Here is a 22,377-nt window from a genome sequence, read left to right as displayed (position 1 = left end):
ATGTATATGCATGCACACGTGTATACAGACAGACACAGACACACAGATACACACGTACATATATGTATGTTAGACCACTCAGAAAGAACTACCATCTAGAGCAAGGGTCAGCAAACTTTTTTTTTAAAGGGCCAAATAGTGAATATTTTCAACTTTTTTTTTGGCCATGCAGTCTCTGTTGCAACAACTCAACTCTGCATTCTAGTGCAAAAGTAGCCATAGCTAACGTGTAAAAGAATGAACATGGCTGTGTTCCAATAAAACTTTATTTACAAAAACTGGCCACTAGTCCAGGGACTGTAGTTTGCTGAGTTCTGCTCTAGGGAAAAATAGTAATAACATGCTGCCAGAAATACATGTCTTTTTTTTTTTTTTTTTTTTTTACAAAAACAGAATCATACTACATAAGCTATCTTGTATGTATTTAAATATTTATGGGTGTCTGTTATGTGCCAGCTCATGGAAAGTAGTGTAGACAGTGGTGAACAAGATGACCAGAGACTCTGCTTTCATGGCATTTATTGCAGGGGACACACTGTGAACCCAGTAAGTGCTCTGAAAGTCACGTGGGCGGCTGTGTTAAACGCTTTCGTGTATCATAACTTTTGCTACAAATTCCCTATTCATGGGTGTTTAATTTCCTTAATTGCTTCTGTTGTAGATTACACGGTCATAAGAATTCTTGGAATTAAATCTTTATGAAAAACCATCACTTTTTACTTAGGCTGAATTCCTTAAACTTGGAATCGCTGAGTCAAAAGGCATACGATTTTTTTTTTCAGCCTTTTATTTGCTGGGCATTGCCAAACTACTTTCTAGAAAACTTACACCAGCTTAGACTTTCACCTGGGCTGACCTTTTTTCTTTCTTACTTCCTTTGTGCAACAAATTGAGTTTCATGAATCGACAAAGTAAAATGAAAGTGGCGTAAATCTAAGCCATGAAACAGAAATGAAGAGATAGGGAATCGTTTGAACGAGAGGAGCCCTCTTTCAGATGTTTTGTCTCTGGGGACATCCTGTGATTTGATCCCTACATAATGGTTAGAATTAAATCTCAGAGGTTCTTTAGAGCTAGCGGACATCAGTTATTAACTGCCTTCACGATGTGCCAGAAACTATGCTCAGCCCTTCATCTGCCTGATCGGAATTAAGCCTCAGAACAAAATTGAGCTGAGAAGCTACAAATGGCCCGATGGTGGAACAGGACCATGACCATATCTCTTTGAACTAGAGGAGAAATCTCAAGCTGGCAACCTTGTGGTCAGTTTTCTTTGGCTCACACAGTGTGGCCCCGTACAGTGTGTAAAATTTTGTTGACGTAGCTCCAACCATTTTAAAACTGGAAAATGTCCCATAAAATCCCTTCTCAAGACTTTGCAAAATTTGCAAGATCGAGGCACACCAGGGTCCCATTCCCGCTTGCTGAAAGTTGAGTGTGTCAGAAGGTTTGCTCTCTCTGCACTGGGACTTACATTCTGGTAAAGATATTATTGAGCTAAGATTGGCAACCCCTCTGAATTCCATCCTCTTTCAAACCAGTAGTGACTTTACTGTTGGGACAGGGCAGAGGTGTGGGGACAATGCGTTTCCTGCCTCCTCACCCAATCCACTCCTCTTATGTAGTTGATTGCCTGAGTTTGTGGTCGTACTGTTAATCACTGGGCTGTGGAAAAAGACAGGACTAAGGAGATGGAGGCTGATGTAGGTCCAGCCACCACTGCGACCCATCATGGGCCCTGGTGGTGGGGACACTTGAACTGTTAGGTGAGGGCACACCAGCTGTTGGGGGACAGTGGGCAAGATGACTCTTAGTTTCTCGGCTTCTGCCTCTGTCCTCTTATGTACTTCTTTCTCACTTGTGCTTTGTTCATCCTCCAGATTCTTTTGTCATACGTGTCACCACCATACTTGGCCACGTGGAATAGGTCTCTCTACTCCATCTCACCTTAGAAAATAGACTTGGCCAGGAAGGGCACACAAGGAATCAGACCATTGTCTCCTCCCCTTTCCTCTAGTATCTCTGTGCCAAATGGCACTCCCCACAGCCGGGCCCTGTGCCCACCTGTCCCCTGCTTGGAGCCCAGGCACAGACTGGTTTCCTGCTAGGAATGGTTCTGGCCTTTGCTTAGCTCGTAACTCTGTATGGCTGGAGAAAAACTGGGGCTCTGCAGGCCTCGTGGCTCTGGGAGCCAGAGCTGGGCTATCTCAGGTCTTTACCTGGCATTGTATCTATTTGTATGTATCTGTATACAGCCATATTGTGCAAAGAAGAAATTGCTGTTACATATATGTGCTTCCCATACCCTAAGCAGGAAGGAAAGGACAATCTGAGAGTCTGAAGGTGCCAGCAAAGAGTAAGAACCAAATCTGAGTGCGGTCCCTGCAATAGCAGGAAGTAGATTTAGGGACTCCCTGGGGCCAAAGGAGCCAGGAGAAGGAGGCTTCTATAAGGTGCTGCAGCAAAGTCTCTGTGCCGGGAGGGGGCACATTCCTGCCCCACGTTCCCCATGAGCCCACCTGGCAGCCTCTGTCTTCAGCAATCTCTCTCATCTCCAGATTTCTGAAACTGCGCTCTCCAGTATGGACGCCATTTGCCACGTGCAGTACCGAGCACCTGGAAGGTGGCTAAGCCAAGGTGAGCCGTAATGGAAGTATAAAATACACAGACGGCTCGAAGACTCTGTACGTGCAAAATATCACATTCATAAACTCATAATGGTCACATGTTGAAATGATCATATTTTGGCTATCTTGGGGTCATATATGCTACTAAACTTGATTCTATCTGCTTCTTTTTACTTTTATTAAGTGGCTACTGACGTTTGAAAATTACCTATGTGCCTCTCCTTTGTGGCTCATGTTCTGTTTCTGTTAGACGGTCCTATTGTACAGTGCTCCCTGACTCAGCCACGTCAAATGTGCTTCTTTCTGGCTTCGCTCTGTATTTGTTACACGCAGGCACACTCACACATATGCGTGTGTATATATGTATAATAGAATAGATACTCTCAGTCTCCCTAGGTATAAGACAGGACTCATGTCTCCTTACTCTGTGTTTTATCACTGTCTGCTCAGGTGCCCCTTTTGCTATTAGACAGCCAATGCACGTTTCATAATGATGCTTTCATGCATTTGACAAATATATATGGAACCACTACTCTGGGCCAGGCTCCCCTGGGAACTTAGTAAACTTTAACTCAATATCTGACCTAATTCCCACAGGGTAAGAGTTATTAGCTTTGTTTCACAAATCAGGAAACAGAGTAGAAAGTTGGAAGTGACTTGCTCGAGATCACCTACTGTGGCAGGAAACAGGATTCCAACACGCTTTGGTCTGGCTCCGAATCATGTCTCCTTTCCACTTGAATATGATCATACTGCTGAGGATTCTTTAGGCCAGGCCACTTGCCCCCTAAACCCTGTCTTCTTATGTGTCTATACATACCTATTACATGCTTGTTAATGGCCTGTCTTTCCCAGGAGACTTCACAGGAGGATAGAAACTACTCTTCTGAGCACTGTTGCATCCCTGGGGCCTCGCTCTCTTGGACATATGAAGGAATAAATGATAGTCCCTTCTCCTCCCAACCATTACAAAAACTCATGTTGATTTCCGTTTTCCCTGGAGAGGATACAGATAGGCATAAAACTCTAAAGCCATTTTTGCAGCAACTGTAATGTTGTAAACATTCATTTTGTATTTTATTTATTTAGAGCTCCATTATGCAAAGAAAGAATCATTTATGTGAGAGTCTGGGGAAGTAATCTCTCTTTCCCTGCTGGTCCCTCTTTCTGCACGTTACGTTATCTCAGACCAACATGACAAAACCCAGGCACATGTCTTTTGTCAAAATGGAATGTGCATCCTCACAACAGCTGTGTGTTAGATGTTGCCAGAGCCTTGGTACCAACCTAGGACTGTGGGCTTTTCATATGATCTCGGCATAGCTTACTCATTATGGAAGTGGCGAATGGATTGTAACACGCCAAGACCACTTAATGGTGGTAAGACGGGAAACCATCCTGCCCACCAGAGAAGAAAGGCAGCCAGGCATGAAGAGAGGAGCATCAAGCTGTAAACCATAAGAGTGGTCACTGGTCTCAGCTTTGCCATTGATTCTCTCCCCGACCTTGGATGAGCCGTGATTCCTTATGTTGTGAACCTTAGTTTTCACATCTATTAATTTGAGGACATTAAAATACATCAGAAAGGATAGCAATGTCTACATCTACCCTGTGTAACTATTGAGAACAGGAGAAAAAAAAAAGTCTTGGGCAAAAAAATCATAAGACTCTGGAGTCTGAGTCCGAGATCTGAATTTAACACCTGGCTCCTCTCGACTGGTTGTCTGACCTCAAACTGGTCATTTCACTTATAGGGGCCTTGATTGCCTTTTGTTTGTGTAAAATGTGATCATTAGACTGAATGACCTTTTTTTAAAAAATGTGTATTTATTTTTGAGAGAGAGAGAGAGATAGTATGCTAGTGGGAAAGGGCAGAGAGAGAGCGGGAGACACAGAATCTGAAGCAGGCTCCAGGCTCTGAGCGGTCAGCACAGAGCCCAATGCAGGGCTCAAACTCACGAACCATGAGATCATGACCTGAGCCGAAGTCAGACACTTAACTGACTGAGCCACCCAGGTGCCCCCGGACTGAATGATCTTTAAGTTTCCTTCGTGGTTGGAAATATGTACATGTATTTGGGTAGAGATTAGAGGGTGGATTTTGGTAGATGCATTCACTAGCTTTTGTCCTTCCTAGGAGGGGACAATTATTTAGGAATCAGAAAATTTTTTAGGGTCACATGGTGTAAAAAATGTACAGTGATTCCTGTGTGAATGCTCTGGAAGCAAATTAATCTCCTTTTCATTAGAGCCATGAGTTCCTCTAAACAAATGAGTCAGAGCAAAATTTTGGTTGTCATCATCAGAATCTTCATGCACAGGTTGACCTTCTATATACAGTCCATTTCTGTCATGTCTGGTTGTCTAGTCTACATTGAGTAGTTATGTAGTGTTGAGGTTGTGTAGGTTATGTTAGAGTTAAAATACATGGTCTTTTATTAAGTTGGTTTCATTTATAGATCTTGAGAGGCCTTGGGGTGATAAAATCTGAGTTATGCATTGCATTAAGCAGAGTTATATAAAGCCTGTTGAATATTAATTTTGTAATGATTCACCTTACAGTTTTATGAGACTAGATATAAAAAGATACTGTGAATAATTGAACCTATGGTCTATAAAATGAAGTCTAGAGAAGAGAGAATAATTAGAAGTGAAGAGGGCCAAGCCTTTTCCTTCTTCGCTGAGATCAAGTTAATTTAATCTCATCCCGTTTCTGCAGATTCAGGCTTCCTGGTTTCTTAGAGCATTAGATGAATGTGCGGTATAGAATACAAAGCTAATAAAATGTGGATCTTTTCTACCATGTTATTGTTTTCATTAGTTTTAATGTGTCCTCTAAATATATTTTAACTTTATAGTCTGAATATTTTATATATATCCTTCTTCAGGTTGCGTTTTTCAAAACTGCTTCTAAAATAAGGCAAGTTCTTGCACATAAGAGATAGAAGTAGTTATATTTCTTATCTTTCAAATTGTATTTTGTGTAAGTTATACAAATGGGCAATAAGCATGTGAGAAGATGCTCGATATTATTAGCATCAAGGAAACGCAAATTCAAAACGCAATGAGATACTAGCAAATACCTATTAAAGTGGCTAAAATTAAAAGACTGACAATACCGAGTGTGGGTGAGGACGTGGAGCAACTGAAACTCTCACACACTGCTGGTGGGATTTAAAGTGGCAAAGCCATTTAGAACACACTTTTCAGTTTTGCTAAAATTGAAAATGCCCTTATTAGAAGACCCAGCCAGTCCACTCCAAGGTATTTACAGGAAAGAAATGAAAATATACGTCCATGCAAAGATTTGCCCTGGAGTGTTGATATGGTTGCCTTTTTCGTAGCTCTAAACTGGAAACAATCCAAATACCCATCAGCAGGTAAATGGATAAACCATTTGGGGTCTAGCCATACAATAGAATACCGTAAAATAAAACAAAATAATTTAAAAGAAGAACAAACTATGAGTATGTGCAACAATATGGATGTAGCTCAAAGATATCATGCTGAGTGAAAGGAGCCAAGCACACAAAATTTAGACTATAGGATTCAACTGCTATGAAATTCTAGAAAAAGCACACTAATATCTAGTGACAGAAAGAAGAGCAGTGGTTGCCTGGGGCAGAGGTAGGAAGTAAGAGGGAGGATATCGTACACAGGACCATAATGGAACTTTTCAGGAGATAGAAATGTTCTATGTCTTGGTTGTGCTGATAAGTACAGAAGTGAATATATGTCAGCATCTGATGAACTGAACACTTAAAGTGGGAATATTTTATTGTATGTAAATTATACCTCAGTAAAGTTGATTTAAAAAAAAAATTTTTTTTAATGTTTTTTTAATTTATTTTTGAGACAGAGACAGAGCATGAATGGGGGAGGGTCAGAGAGAGAGGGAGACGCAGAATCTGAAGCAGGCTCCAGGCTCTGAGCTGTCAGCACAGAGCCCACACACGGGGCTCGAACTCCCGGACCGTGAGATCATGACCTGAGCGGAAGTCGGACGCTCAACTGACTGAGCCACCCAGGTGCCCCTAAAGTTGGTTTTTAAAATGCCTTTTGGGGCACCTGGGTGGTTCAGTCGGTTGAGCGTCTGACTCTTGGTTTCCGCTGAATGCTCTCTGGGTTCGTGGGATTGAGCCCCACGTCGGGCTCTGTGCTGAGTGCAGGGCCTGTTTATGATTCTCTCTCTCCCTCTCTGGCCCTCCCCACTCACGTGTGCATGCACACTCTCTCTCTCTCAAATAAATAAACTTTCAAAAATAAAAAATAATAAAATGGCTTTTGCAATATCTTTCGTCGGTTTATGAGTATACTCCCTAAACACTGATCTTCCAAGATTTTGATTCCAAGTCAAGTTTCAGTATTTACTCATTGTGAGATGGGGTCTGATACACACATATACAATAAAATCGGTGTAACAAGTGTTTGACCAACCTTTAGAATTTCCCCGAGAAACAAAAGAGATGACAAACTGGTAGAAATGATTTATAAATCATGATACTGTGCAGAAAATTGCCTGTTGCTAACCCTCCGTAGTTCACTCTGCCAGTCAGAGTGAAATTACCTTGGTATGGGGCGCATGTAAAATTAGTTGAACCTCTTATCTGGGCCCCAAATGAGCTCCCCCCCCCCCCCGATTGAATGCCTGGCTAGTGTACAGACTATCCTAGCAGATTTCCTTAGCATTTTAAAAATATCCACCTGCCTCAGGCCATGTGACACAGTGATCCACCCACTCACACCGTAAACCCTTCACTTCCAGCATTGACAAGCTACACAATCATTCCTCCAAGTCAAGATACACTGTACGAGTCAGCTTGTCAACGAGGTTTTAAGCTTCATCTGACATCTCCCAAGAATCCTCTGCTTTCAGAGCAATGAGCTCTAAGTTGGAGGCTCTAACCTAATTGTGGGGTAACGATGAGGTTGTTCTTGGAGAAGCATAGGTCTCTTCTGCACATTAACAATTTGTAGCATGGGCAGGTAATTGCGTTTTGATTCTGAATGGACAGGGAGCACTGAAAAGTTGGGTCCTGCTTGAATCTAAAACAACACATACATTCATTTGACAGAAAGTCATTTAAAAAAATTTTTTTTTAATGTTTATTTTTGAGCAGAGAGGGACAGAGCGTGAGCAGGGGAGGAGAGAGAAAGAGGGAGACACAGAATCTGAAATAGGCTCCAGGCTCTGAGCTGTCAGCACAGAGTTCGACACAGGGCTCGAACCCGTGGACCGTGATATCATGACCTGAGCCAAAGTCAGACGCTCAACCGACTGAGCCGCCCAGGTGCCCCATTGACAAAAAGTCATTGAGTACTGTGTGCATTGTCCTGGGTTCTGGGGGTTCAGCAGTGAATAGGACAAGCAAGGTCAGTCTCCTCGGGGAGCTTACGTTCTAGTGGAGGGGTGGGTAGCCATCAAGTAAACATGTAATTTCAGGATCGTACGGGAAATACGCAAGGGTAGAGAATAACACAAATGCAGGTTGATACCATACAGGATATAGTGGTCAGGGAAGATCCTGCATGTTGAGTTGGGAAGATGAGGTGGAACCAGCTGTGTGACAGTCTAGAGAAACAGTAATCTGAGCAGTGAGGACTGTAAGTGAGAATGAGCTCGGCAAAGTAAGGAAGGAAAAGGAAGCAAATGTGGGAAGTATCAAGGGTGGAAGAAGGACTGTCGTGAAATGACGCTTCAGAGGTGGAGAGCAGATAAAAACTTAAGTTTTATTCCATGAACATGAAGAAGATATCGGGGCACCTTGGTGGCTCAGTCATTAAGCATCCGACTTGGCTCAGGTCATGATCTCACCGTTCATGAGTTTTAGTCCCACATCGGTGTACTCAAGCCCCACTTTGGGTGAGCAGGATTTTCTGCTTTGAGTGAGTTTGAGCCTTGCTTTGGGGGAGCCCCACTTCTCTCTCTCTCTCCCTCTCTATCTCTCTCTGCATTTCACCAACTTGCACCCTCTCTCAAAAAAATAATAATGATGAGAAGTTATTGAAGGGCTTTAAGCAGGGGGGAAAATTATCTGATGTGTAAATATGGCCACTACGTGAAGAAGGGATTGTCTTGGGTCAAGTGGGGAAATTAATAAGAAGACTGTTGAAATAGTCTAAGGGAAAGATGATTGTGGCTTGGACTGGACTGGTGGCATTAGAAATAAGGAGATAGGAACAAATCGAGGGGCGGACCATAGTGGTAGTGCTGCGAGGGTTGGAGCAATGGGAAGTGGTGGGGAAAGCATCCATAGTTTTATGGTCTGAGCAACTAGTAGCTAATGGAAGTCTTTATTAGGAGACCACCTACAGTGATTGGTTATGGTGTCTGTATCCTTGCTTTGCCTTTAGGACACTGACCAAATGACTCTGAAGATTTGAATAGCAGTTAATTATTTGTAAAACATCCTGTGAATGGAACTCAGGTTGCAAAGACTCTGTTATCTCTCATCTGTGATTTTCCAGACATGCTAATAAATGAGTGCTGGAAATGTCATGATTTTCTAATCACAACCTTCTTTTCCTAAAAGCCGTTTCAGCCAACATCCATCATCAGTTCAGAGCAATATCCAAACTCTTTCTAGCTCTTGTTTACTGCTGGGTATGCCACTATTCCCAAACACACTCACTGCCAAGGAAGTACTTTGAGGAGTTTACTTGTGCTCTGGAAAACTTTTGGGAAGGTTGCCTTTTTTTTGTTAATTATGGCTCGGGGATTACTTTGTCAGAAACTCGGAAGCCCAGGAGTCTATAAAAATGACAAGGTATTATTAAATATTATATTAAATATTGCTCATTTCTCCATGTAGTATGAGATTTGGGCTGAGATTGAATCTTGGGCTGTTTCGTTTCCGTGTTTACCGTCTTGCATAGAATCACAGATTCAATTTTGTCTCTTGAGCAAATTTTAAATTTGCTTCAAACAAGCAAGAATGGCATTAAATTGCCTTGACCTAGGTGCGTTGAGATTTTGTTGTTTCTCTGTATTCATGGAGAGTAGTGAACATTAGCACTGAAACAGAAGCATCTCAGTTTGTGAAAATGCTGTTGGAGTAACGATGAGAAAAATCTTTTTAAATGTTTTGGATTATTTTCTTTTGCATTATAAAAATAACCTAGCCCATCCTAGAAAATTTGGAAGGTACAAGATCAAAATCAACCATAGCCCAATCACAAAGAAATCCATGTGATGTTAAAGTTTCTCATGAAATGTTAGTGTGGAAAGGGGCTTGTTGGATTATCTGGTCCAACTTCTCATTTTGCACGTGAAGAAACTGAGGTGCGGGCGCAGTGTGGAGTTTAGAACCCAGGTTTTCTCAGTTTTGAGCTGTTTTCCTGATTGCTGATGTGGCTTCACAAGCAGTCTAGATTCTTGGGGTCTTAATGGAGGCTCAGTATCTGCCACACCCTCTTTCTGAGCAAAGGGGTTGTGACATCTTAACACTGGGCATGCACGTGGCTCCATCTGCCCCCTAGTGTTCAGGAGGATGCATGGTCTTAAATAAGGATGGTGTTAAATGGCCTTGACTTGGAGAGCATTTCCCATTGAGCCACCTGCATCAGAATTATCTAGGATGCTTGTCGAAAATGAAGATTTCTGGGACCCACCCCTGGTTTTTGAAATCAGAACCTCTAGAGGTGGGAGTAGGAATCTGCGTTTTTAACAAACTCAGATCCATTGAAAAATAATACTTTGTCAATAAGAATAAAACTTCCCATATTGAGTCATTCAAATTCTCTAACCTGTGATAGATAGACGATAGCTAGATACATACATACATACTAGTAAATGGGTAAAAAGTTTCTGACTCCACACAAAGAAACTGTCGATGGTTATCTCTTGGGAGTAGAAATAGGGTGAATGGGAGAATGAAGGCTTCTCTGTTCCATATAAGCTAGAAACCTGGATTTTCAGAACACAGATGTGTTTGGAATTCCCTTTATAAGTATGCCTATGGTCAAGCTATTTCTTTGAGAGACTAGAAATGTCTGCAGATTATTATTTATTTGCTAGTATGTGGACAGTGGGAGAAAGGGAACACTTCGCTGATATAAGAGGACATAGAAGGATCAACCAGGGGACAAGGTGAAATCCAAGTTCGTTCATTTATTTGCTCACTTATTTATTCAATACCTATTCATTGACTACTTTGTGTGTACCAGAAACCATTTGAGGTGCTGAGGACATGGGAGGGAATAAGACAGCAGGGTCCCAATTATGTAGAGCTTACAGTCTATTATGGAGAAACACCAATAGAGTTAAACAAGATAATTTTAAATGGTGACAAGAGCTGTGAAGAAATAAAGGAGCTATGCCATTATGAATGATTGAAGGGCTATTCTCTAGTGGGAAGGGACAGCCTGAGAGGTGACATCTGAGCTGAGGCCTTAGTGGCAAGAAGAAACCAGCCATGTGCATATCTGGGGAACAAGTTTCCATGAAAGGAGGCTGCAAGGACAAGGTCCTGAGGAGAAATTAGCTTGATATATTTGGCATGTGTAAAGAAAACTGGCATGGCTAACACAAGATTCAAGTTAAAGTTTAAGAGGAAGACAGGGCCAAGCCACATACTGTAATCATGCCACAGTAAGCAGTTTGGATTCTATTTTAAGTGTAATAGAAAGCCTCAGGAGACCTACATTCAGGGAAGGACAGTTGATATCATGAGATTTGAGTTTTGTTTTTTTTTTTTTTTTTTTTTAAACCACTTCAGCGCTCAAAATTATATAGAAACTGGGAGTCCAGTTTTAAGAAAATGTGCAACTACTTCAGGAGAAAATTACTGGGAACCACAAAAGAACTAAAGAAATAGTAGGATATACCATATACATGGAAAGGAAAGACCAATATTATAAAATGCTGATTTTTACTGAAGAAAGGATTTATAAATTCATTGAGGTTCTGAACAAAATCCCAACAGCATTCTAAAATTGAATGGAAATGTAAAAATGCAAGAATTTGGGGCACCTGGGTGGCTCAGTCAGTTAAGTAACCAACTTAGGCTCAGGTCATGATCTCATGGTTTGTGAGTTAAAGCCCCATGTCAGGCTCTGTGCTGGTAACTCAGGGCCTGGAACCTGCTTTAGATTCTGTCTCCCTGTCTCTGCCCCTGCCCCCCAAAGAATAAGTAAGCATTACAATTTTTTTAATAATAATAAAAATAAAAATTCAAGAACGTAATAAGGGAGGTTTGCAAAAGAAGAAGGAATGAAGGTTTCCCCTAATTATCAAAATATTTATAAAACCATAGTAATTAAGACATTATGTTATTGGTATAGCGGTATTGAAAAATAGATCAGTGGGACAGAATAGAGACTGAACAAATATAGACCCTTCCCTGTAGACCCTATAGACACAGGAAGCATTGAAATTCAGAATGGAAAACATAGAATATCAGAAGTAAATGTGTATCAGAAGTAAGTTATTTCTCCTTATGGAAGAATAAGTTTCCAGACTTACACTTCGTACAAAAATCAATTGAGGTGAATTGAAAACCTCAGTATAAAATGTAAAAGTTCAAAACCTGTAGGGAGATAAAAAGAAAGTATCTTTATACCGTTAGGATAACATAGATTTTGTAAGCTAGAGACACAAAACCACACTTAAGAATGATGAAGTTGATGGATTTCACTATATCAAAATGTATAACTTGTATAATGTATAACAAAATAATGCCATAAAATTAAAAGGCAAGTGACAAACCAATAGAAGATATTTGCAACCTGAAATAACTGACAAAAACCAGGTTTCTAGAATCTCTAGCAAATTCCTATAAATCAATAAGGAAAAGTCAAACTACCCAGTAGGAAAAATGGGCCACTTACTAACAGTCCGTGTCTTGAGGGGAAGACATGAATGAGCAATAAAAATGTGAAAAGGCTTTCCACATCGCTGATAAAAGCAAGAAACGCCAGTTTAAAATCCCAGGATAGCATTTTATGCCTGTCGGAGTAGCAGAAATTCAAAAGGTTGAATTAGACAAGTAAAACTTGGCAAGGAATTGAGATAAACAGCACTTGGAGAATAAGTTGTCATCCCCCAGTTACACTTGAGAATGCACATATTCCACAACAGATTTTCCTGCAGACAGAAAGTTAGCAACATTGTTTCTCCAAGGAGGGGCACTTGGTATTTTTGTGAGGGGCAAGTCTCTGTCCCTCGAGACTTTCATGCACTGTAGAAATTTAGCATCCCTGCTCTCCTCCACCCCCAACTCACAAAAGAGCTCTCTCCCATTTTCAGTTGCCCCCAGGAGAGCTGGACTTAACCAGGACAAAGTCCTGCAGGTATACACAGGGCTGTCACAATACTAATGGGCCGGGACAGCCTCTGCCACTGAACAGAGGGATCTGGACTCTGGAGGAGGATTGTGAAGGGTGTCCATCGGAGCATCCTTTGTCATGATTGGACCCCACCCAATAGCCATCAGTCCAGAAAAGGAGAATTAAACTATGGTATGGTTGTATTATAGAGTGCCATACAACAGTCAATGACCTAGATCTGTATGGACCAAAATGAAGATGTCTCAAAAACAATGTGGAGTACAGTGTAATATACAGCATGCTGTACTTTATAAAAACTGTAAAACCTACACTACTGTAGGATATGTTGTTTTGGACACACACACACACACACACACACACACACAGGCATATCCATGTGTGAACTGGAGGGGTTTAAGTTCCATGTGGTTCTATCTCTCAAAAGAGTTAATGAATGCGAAGAACAACATTAGTTCATTTTGAGTGACGGCACAGTGACGCGGACAGGAGTTTGTCACATCATCCTTTGCGTAATACTGTATTTTCGCCAGCACTCAGGCTGCTGAGTGGACAGTGGATGGGGCGAATGGAAGGGTGAGCATGGGAGTGAGCATGGGGACAAGGGGGCAGTGAGGCTGTGCTGGAAGAAGATTCGGGCCCGGGAGGAGCCAAGTGAGGACCCCAGCATCCCTGCCAATGCTACTTTGAACTCCAACGGCACGTGACCACTTTTCTGCTTCATTTCTCTATCACCTAAAGGTCTTTCTGGAATAACACTTCCCTTTATTGCTTCCTCTGTCTTCCAAGCTATGATGTTGTCACCTAAGCAGGCCAAAGATTTGTTGGCTGCCTTTTTTTTTTTTTTTTTTTTAGCAGAATGAGACATTCTGTATAAACAATTTAAGCCCTCTCTCTCTATCCCCATCCCTGCAATTACGCTCCTACATTTCTTTTTTATTTTTTTTTTCTGGAGCATTTTTTATTGTGGTAAAATATACATAATGTAAATTTTACCATTCTAGGGTCACCTGGGTGGCTCAGTTGGTTAAGTGTCCGACGCTTGGTTTTGGCTCAAGTCATGATCTCACGGTTTGTGGGATGGAGCCCTGTTACGGGCTCTGCACTGACAGTGTGGAGCCTGCTTGGGATTCTCTCTCTGTCTCTGTCTCTCTGCCCTTCCCTTGTTTGTGCTCTTTCCTCTCTCAAGCTTAAAAAAAAAAGTTTACCCTTCCGACTATTTTTAAATGTGCAGTTCAGCAGCATTAAGTAAATTCACAGTGTTGTAAAACCTTCATTGCCATCGGTCTCCAGAACCTTTTTCATCACTCCAAATTGAAACTCTGTGCCCATTAAACGATCACTTCCATTCCTCAGTCCCCTATGCTCTGATAACCTCTGTTCTACTCTCCATCTGTATGAATTTGACTACTCGAGGCACCGCATGCAAGTGAGATCATACAATATTTGTCCTATTGCATCTGGTTCATTCCAGTTACCATAGTGTTTTTAAAATTCATCCACAGTGTGGCATGTATCAGGATTCCATTCTGTTTAAAAATGGATACTGCTCCATTGTATGTGTATACCACGTTTTGTTTATCCATTTATCTTGTCAGTGGACACTTGGATTATTCCTGCCTTTGGGCTACTGTGAACAGAATAACATATAATGCAGCTGTGAACAGGTGCACAACCGTCTGCTTTCAATTCTTTGGGGTATGTACCCAGAAGTAGAATTCTTGTATCTTATGGTAATTTTATGTTTAATTTTTTAAGGAGCTTTCAAATCATTTTCTACAAAGGCTGCACCATTTTACATCCCCATCTGCAATGCGTTCTAACTTTTCCTCATTTTCACCAACATTTGTTATTTTTCACTTAAAAAAAAAATATCCCACCTAATGGGTATTAAGTGGTGTCTTATTGCGGCTTTGTCCTACACTTCTTTTATAATTAGTATTAAGAAAGCCTCATACATGTCTTCTGTTCAGTTGATTGGTCCCTAATACCCATGATTTTTAGTGTTTTTGCATTTCTTTAAAGGCATGCCATGAAACACAGGTCCTATTATAAGCTTCTGGCACTGGGGGCTTGGGGGCATGAGATGGGAGAGGTTAAATTGGGAAACAGTGCAAACAACAGCGACAACAAGCACCTCCTGCAAAGTCATAGCGAGTGCATATTTAACTTTGGCAAATTGAAGACGTTAGTGTGAGTTGGTATCCTGACCCTCCTGGCAGTTCTCAGTGTCTTCAAGCATCTTACCATGCCGAGGGCGATTCGTAGGCATGTTTTTATACAGGGGCCCGTAAAGAAAGCCAACTCTTTCATGTGGTGCTCAAAAGCAATTTTATCTGTTGGCAACTTTGAAGGAAAACCTGGCCATGTTGATGATGACATGCGATGGTAGACTGTATGGTGTGGCACTTTCCCTACGGGATTCCCAGTGTTCGTTCTGATCATTCACAGTTTTCAGTTTGAACTGACTTTAGAAATTACTTCCAATGCAAGATGCAGTTTTACTGTATATCCTCCCCTTGAAGTTTGAAGCATATATTTTCCAGACCCTGAAAAGTCCTACAATAAAAATAAAAAAACAAAAACCTGACTACCATAGATTAAAGCAGGAGTTGGCAAACTATCTCTGTCAAAGGCCAGAGAGTAAATACTTTTGGTCTTGGGTCTCCGGCACAGCTATTCAGCCGTGTGATTGTAGCTCCGGAGCGACCAGAGGCAGTCTTTAAATGACTGGATGTGACTGTGTGCCAAAAAACTTTACCTGCAGAAACAGTCAGCAGGCTGGATTTAATTTGCAGGCGATACTTTTCTGACCCCTGGTTTAGACCGTTGTGACCAAAGGTTGTTGAATCATGACCTTTCCCACCTTTATTTTTTAAAATTTAAAACCTGTAATAGACCCTTAGGGGCCTGAATTCAAATAGTAGAGGGCTTCGAATCTTTATGGGTGACGCTGAATGTTGATGGCATGTAGCAGGTTTGTTGTTTTTCTAGTACCTGGCTTTGCACTGCTGTGGCAACAGAAATAGTTACTGAGTGGGCAGTATGGGCTAGATTGTGTCCTAAGATTCATATGTTGAGGCTCTGACCCCCCGATACTTCAGAATGTCACTATATTTGGAGAGAAAGCCTTCGAAGAGGTAATTAAGTGAAAATGAGACCTTTACAGCAATCTTCGAAAAGAAGAACAAAACTGGAGGTGTCACAATCCCGTATGTCAAGATACACTACAAAGCTGTTACAATCAAAACAGTATGGTACTGGCACAAAAATAGACACGTGGATCAATGGAACAGAATAGAAAGCCCAGAAATAAACCCATGATTATATGGCCAATTAATCTATGACAGAGGAGGCAATAATATCCAATGGGAATGGATTGGATAATCCATTTCTTTTCAACAAATGGCATTGGGAAAAGTGGACAGCTACATGCAAAAGAATGAAACTGGACCACTGTCTTAAACCACACATAACAATAAAATGGACCAAAGCCTAAATGTGACCCCTGAAACCATAAAATTCCTAGAAGAAAACATAGGCAGCAATCTCTTTGACATCAGCCATAGAAACATTTTTCTAGATGTTTCCTTTGGTAAGGGAAATAAAAGCAAGTTAAACTGTTGGGACTACCCCAAGATGAAAAGCTTTTGCACAGGGAAGGAAACCAGCAACAAAACGAAAAGACAACCTGCTGAATGGGGGGAGATATTTGCAAGTGATGTCTCCAATAAGGAATTAATATCTAAATTATACCAAGAATTTCTACAACCCAACACACAAAAAACAAATGATCCAATTTAAAAATGGGCAGAAGACATGAATAAACATTTTTTCAAAGATGATATACAGATGGCCAACGAACTTGTGAAAAGATGCTCAACGTCACTAGTCATCAGAAAAATACAAAGCAAAACCACAGTGAGATATCACCATACACCTGTAAGAATGGCTAAAATCAACAACATGAGAAACAACAAGTGTTGGCAAGAATGTGGAGAAAAAGGAACCTTCGTGCACTGTTGATGGGAAGGCAAACTGGTAGAACCACTGTGGAAAACAGTATGGACGTCCCTCAAAATATTAAAAATAGAATTACCATATGATCCGGTAATTCCACTGGTAGGTGTATACCCAAAGAAAATAAAAATACTAATTCAAAAAGATACATGCACCTCAGGAGAAACCAAACTTTGTTGCCACCTTGATCTTGGACTTCCAGCCTCTAGAACTGTGAAGGCTGTTCAAACCACTCAGTATATGGCATTTGTAATGACAGCCTAAGCAAAGAGGTGATCATATCTCAGGCATCCTAACTCACTGAGACCTTGAACTTATTTGCTCACCTGTAGGTTCTTAATATGACAAGTATCCTTCACTGAATTTTATGGGTGAAGTTACATGGTATGTTCTAATTGCATTTGCATATTTGGTATATCCAAAGATCTTAAGACATTTCCCTCCTACACATTAAGAGTTGAATTGTTGAATATACTCCCATAGTGCTTTTAACTTATTTTTCCTCTGTTCTCTTCTTTAGTCTTCTTTAAAACACTATCCATTCCGTTTCTATTCTTGGGATCTGGAGTTTTCAAATAGATGCATATTTCCTGGGTTGTACAGTTGCTGCTCAGTACAGGTCGGAAGTCAGAGTATATCGGGCCATGGGATCAAAGAACTTACTAGCTATTGTAGATGAGGTTGCTATAAACATAAGGGTGCATGTATCCCTTGGAATTAGTGTTTTTGTATTTTGGGGTAAATACCCAGTAGTGCAACTGCTGGCTCATAGGGTAGTTCTATTGTTAACTTTTTAATGAAACTCCACACTGTTTTTCCAGAATGGCAGCACCGGTTTGCATTCCAAGTGTCCATCAATAGATGAATGGATAAAGACATGGTGTGTGTATGTGTGTATATAAAATGGAATACTATCCAGTTATAAAAAGGAATGAAATATTGCCATTTGCAGTGACATGGATGGAGCTAGAAATTACAATGCTAAGTGAAATAAGTCATTCACTTTCGAATGTCCCCTCTCTGTAAAGAGAGATTTCCTGTTATTCTTCCTTTCTAATCTTACTCTAATAAACTTTTACCTGCTGCTAAGAAAGAAAGAAAGAAAGAAAGAAAGAAAGAAAAAGAAAGAAAGAAAGAAAAAGAAATCAGTCAGAGAAAGACAAATACCATAGGATTTCACTCATATGTGGAATTTAAGAAGCAAAACAAATGAGCAAAGGAAAAAAGAGAGACAAATTAAGAAGCAGGCTCTTTTTTTTTTTTAATTAGTTTTCTTTATTTTTGGAGAGGCAGAGAGAGACAGTGTGAGCAGGGAGGGGGCAGAAAGAGACGGAGACACATAATCGGAAGCAGGCTCCAGGCTCTAAGCTGTCAGCACAGAGCCCGATGCGGGGCTGAACTCAATGAACCGTAAGAGCATGACCTGAGCTGAAGTTGGATGCTCAACTGACTGAGCCACCCAGGCGCCGGAAGCAGACTCTTAATAAAAGAGAACAAACCGGGGCGCCTGGGTGGCGCAGTCGGTTAAGCGTCCGACTTCAGCCAGGTCACCATCTCGCGGTCCGTGAGTTCGAGCCCCGCGTCAGGCTCTGGGCTGATGGCTCGGAGCCTGGAGCCTGTTTCCGATTCTGTGTCTCTCTCTCTCTCTGCCCCTCCCCCATTCATGCTCTGTCTCTGTCCCAAAAATAAATAAAAACGTTGAAAAAAAAATTAAAAAAAAAAAAAAGAAAAAGAAAAGAGAACAAACCAATGTTTACCAGAAGGGAGGTAGGTGGGGGGGGGGGATGGGTGAAATAGGTGATGGAGGTTAAGGAGTGCACTTGTGATGAGCACCAGGTGATGTATAGAAGTGTTGAATCACTATATCATACACCTGAAACTATTACAACACTCTATATTAACTGTACGGGAATTAAAATAAAAAAACAAAAACAACAAAACTTACTAGCTGTGTGTCACCTCAAACAAAGTATCCTCTTGCCGTGACTCAGTTTCCTCATCTTCATAAGATAATGATTCCTATATGATTTTCACAGTTCCCCGAAAGCATTAGCTGCAATGTAAGTGCTATGCCCTGCGCACTAAATGGCTTGTGGTGGGCACTCAATAAATGATTGCCTTTCTCTCTCTTCTGCCCTGTGATCCAGGCTGCTTGTTATATCACTATTTATAAGGTCTAACCCCCAGTCTAGGAACTTATGTAACCTGGTGGACACATGGAATTTGTAGAGAGACGTTTTGATAAAGCAGAAAACGTACGGAGTCACGACGGTGCCAGTTCTCCATGTGGTTCTCCTGCAGGTCCCCTTCCCTCTCTCGAAGCCTCAGTTATCTTACTGTAAAGTGGGGGCTGGGACTACACTATCCCTCTCGTATATTCTATACCCAGTATTTTCCCTGGAAGCCACGGGGTCTAAGGAGATGGCTGGATGTGAGAGGTCTTCATTCTGATTTCATCCTACCCAAACCATTACTGCAGTCCCATGGCTACACTCTATGAACATTAGATCCCACTATTTAAATTTAATTTTTTTGTTAGCATTTTAATATTGAATTTAACACACCTCACATAAAATTAGGGTCTTACTGGCTTTAAGATTCAAAGATAAGTAAATTAGTTTGTTTCCTAAAATTTATTTTTGTCCTAAAAGGATACTGCAAATATTGCCCACAAGAAACTCCCAGCTGGGGTACCTGGGTGGCTCAGTCCATTAAGCATCCAATGCTTGGTTCTGGCTCAGGTCATGAGCTTATGGTTTGTGAATTCGAGCCCTGCATCAGGCTCTCTGCTGACAGCGCAGAGATTCTCTGTCTCCCTCTCTCCGCTCCTTCCCCACTCATGCTCTTTGTCTCAATATAATAAATAAACATTAAAAAAAAAAAAGAAAAGAAACTCTCAGCTCTCATTGTGGTGGAGCCCCTGGAATATCTCGCTCCTGTTAGAAAAGATGGGTGTATCATATGGCATCAGTAAGGAGACAGGAGCAAAGGTGCTGATGAACAAATTGTCCTGAGTTCTTTCTGCTTCCGGCCGCCATCTTCCACTTCACGCCTGTGTCCATGTCCAGGGAGAGCTGAGGCTCAGGTGGAATGGGGAGGTGCAGTGCGGGATGGTTGGACAAGTCGAGTTTTATCCACTCACACGGCAAAACAGTGAATGCCACACCTGCTGCTTCCGCCTTCTTGTCCACTTTTTACACACTCCTGGGTGTGAAACAGTTTGGCCCACAGCTGACAAGAAGCGCACTTCCTGACTTAAGGAGAGCTTCCGAGGGATAGCTGTTTCCTTTTCTTTTATAGAGAAAATGACAAATACATATAAATGAGCATCTTAGGGCGCAAGACACACACTAAATTTCATCAGTATTCATGACATGTGCTTCATTCTCTCCACAACTGACATCTGTTAAAAACGAGATTAGGGGCGCCTGGGTGGCGCAGTCGGTTAAGCGTCCGACTTCAGCCAGGTCACGATCTCACGGTCCGGGAGTTCAAGCCCCGCGACGGGCTCTGGGCTGATGGCTCAGAGCCTGGAGCCTGTTTCCGATTCTGTGTCTCCCTCTCTCTCTGCCCCTCCCCCGTTCGTGCTCTGTCTCTCTCTGTCTCAAAAATAAAATAAAACGTTGAAAAAAAAAATTAAAAAAAAAACAAAAACACGAGATTTGGGAGTGCTATCCTGGTTCCAGTAATTCTGTAACATGGATTCTGCAGTGATGCTTTATTGATTTCTCCCACTTTTGTCACCCTGAATTTACAACGACTGTAGATAACTTTCAGCCCTGCGGAATCTCCTTCTACAGAGACGGTAACACTGTCTATTCAATGAAATGCATTATGTAAGAGGCCAAATCACTTAGTTGTTGAGAACAGCCTCAATTTCATTTGTATGTCGAGATAGCTCTATTTTAAATCTCGTTAGGTAAATTTCTAAAACGGTGATTAAACTGTAGCCAGCCAAGGGAAAACTGGAAATAAATTAGAAGTGTCACTGATTTGAGAACTCTAGTTCTTTCCTGCGTGCCTACAGAAATTAAGGAGCGTCTCTTTTCTGGGTTACAGGCTTTGGTGAGAAATCCGGAAGAAAGAATGTGTGAAAGAAAAAGATGACAACTATGCATGGCAAACAAAATCCAAAGATTATTACAGTGAAAGCAAGAGGAAGTCAGAAGAATACCTACTAGTAAAGGTAAGTGGACACCTGTAAATGCTGAACTCTGATGCTGAACAGGAAAGTGGGTTTCTACATGTATGTGTGTGAGTGTACAGAGACTTACCAAGTGGGGATAGGATAGGATAGGATAGGATAGGATAGGATAGGATAGGATAGGATAGGATACATAATATGATCTACCATCAAAATATCTGTGTTCTAGAAATGAGGAAGAAAATTAGTAAATACAGTTAATTCCTTACTCTCAAATAAAAGCTAGCTGCCCAAAAGTTGAAAAATAGACTTACCTTTTACAAAGGGGTTCTCTTTTCAGAAAGCAAAACAAACAAAAGCCAAAATAGCCAATGTACTAACTGTGCTGTGCCGTTGACCCATTTCCTACAATATATTTCCAATATTTTATACACACAGTTGTAAAGTTATTATCTTTTTGTTCTCAGTTGAACACTGACCGGCTTAAGTCCAGAGGACAATTGAGCAAGCTAATAGTTGATTATTTTTATACATGCAGTGATTTTCATCCTTAGCTTTCTTGTAGTACAGGTGTGCTCTGTACCTTTAGTGTTAGTCCTTTGGGTCTTTCCCCTATTTTCCATGGCTTTTTACAGTAAAATAAGAGGGAAATTGAAATATTTCAGTGGCAGCCGAAACTGGAAACCAAACTGCCAGGCTCATGGGCAGTGCTAGCCTATGATGTCTCAGGACTACATTAGGTGATCTCAGAAATCCATATTTGACACAGTCCATATTTGATTTGAGGGAGATTGATGTATAATGTGAAAAGTATGAGTTGTATCCAAGCAGAATGTACAACAGTTAAGGACAGCATTTACACAGTCTCTCGAAATGCTTCCTTGAGTGAAATAAACAGGTGGATTGCAATTTCCACGCACCAACCCGGCTGGAGAGGACTATCCTTGAGCAGTCAGAGACATGGACTCAAGATTCTTGGTCTTCCACTGACCACTTCTATGACTGTGGTCAAAATGGCTCATCTTCCTTCGCCTCCGTTTTCTTGGGTAGATGAGGATACCTGGATGAAATGAGTTAATATTATACAAAGCACTTGGGAGAATGGTGAGCACATAGAAAGTGCTCAATAATTAATGGCTGATTTTATCCTTGAGTAAAGTGTCCTTCAGAGATGGAAATCTCTGTTGTTTTCTGTGGAGCAGAGAGGTGGAGGAGCCGAAAGGGTGCAGAGGAAGTGAAGGCGACTATGTCTCACCCTGGGCACGTATGCACCGTCCACGCTGCTATCTTGGGAACCCACGG

General features: G+C 41.4%; 1 protein-coding gene across 6 annotated transcripts in view; it reads left to right on the top strand.

The window, feature by feature from the left end:
- Positions 1-22,377, top strand: part of FRMD4B (FERM domain containing 4B) — a 356,794-nt gene that overhangs the window by 114,173 nt on the left and 220,244 nt on the right. For all 6 annotated transcript variants that reach the window (XM_045053138.1, XM_045053139.1, XM_045053143.1 and 3 more), the window contains exon 3: positions 20,991-21,117. The gene's annotated coding sequence lies outside the window, so the exon portion shown is untranslated. The remainder of the gene's footprint in view (positions 1-20,990; positions 21,118-22,377) is intronic.

This window comes from Felis catus, chromosome A2, assembly GCF_018350175.1.
Source record: "Felis catus isolate Fca126 chromosome A2, F.catus_Fca126_mat1.0, whole genome shotgun sequence".
NCBI lineage: Eukaryota > Metazoa > Chordata > Mammalia > Carnivora > Felidae > Felis > Felis catus.
This window is presented reverse-complemented; position numbering and strand designations above follow the sequence as displayed.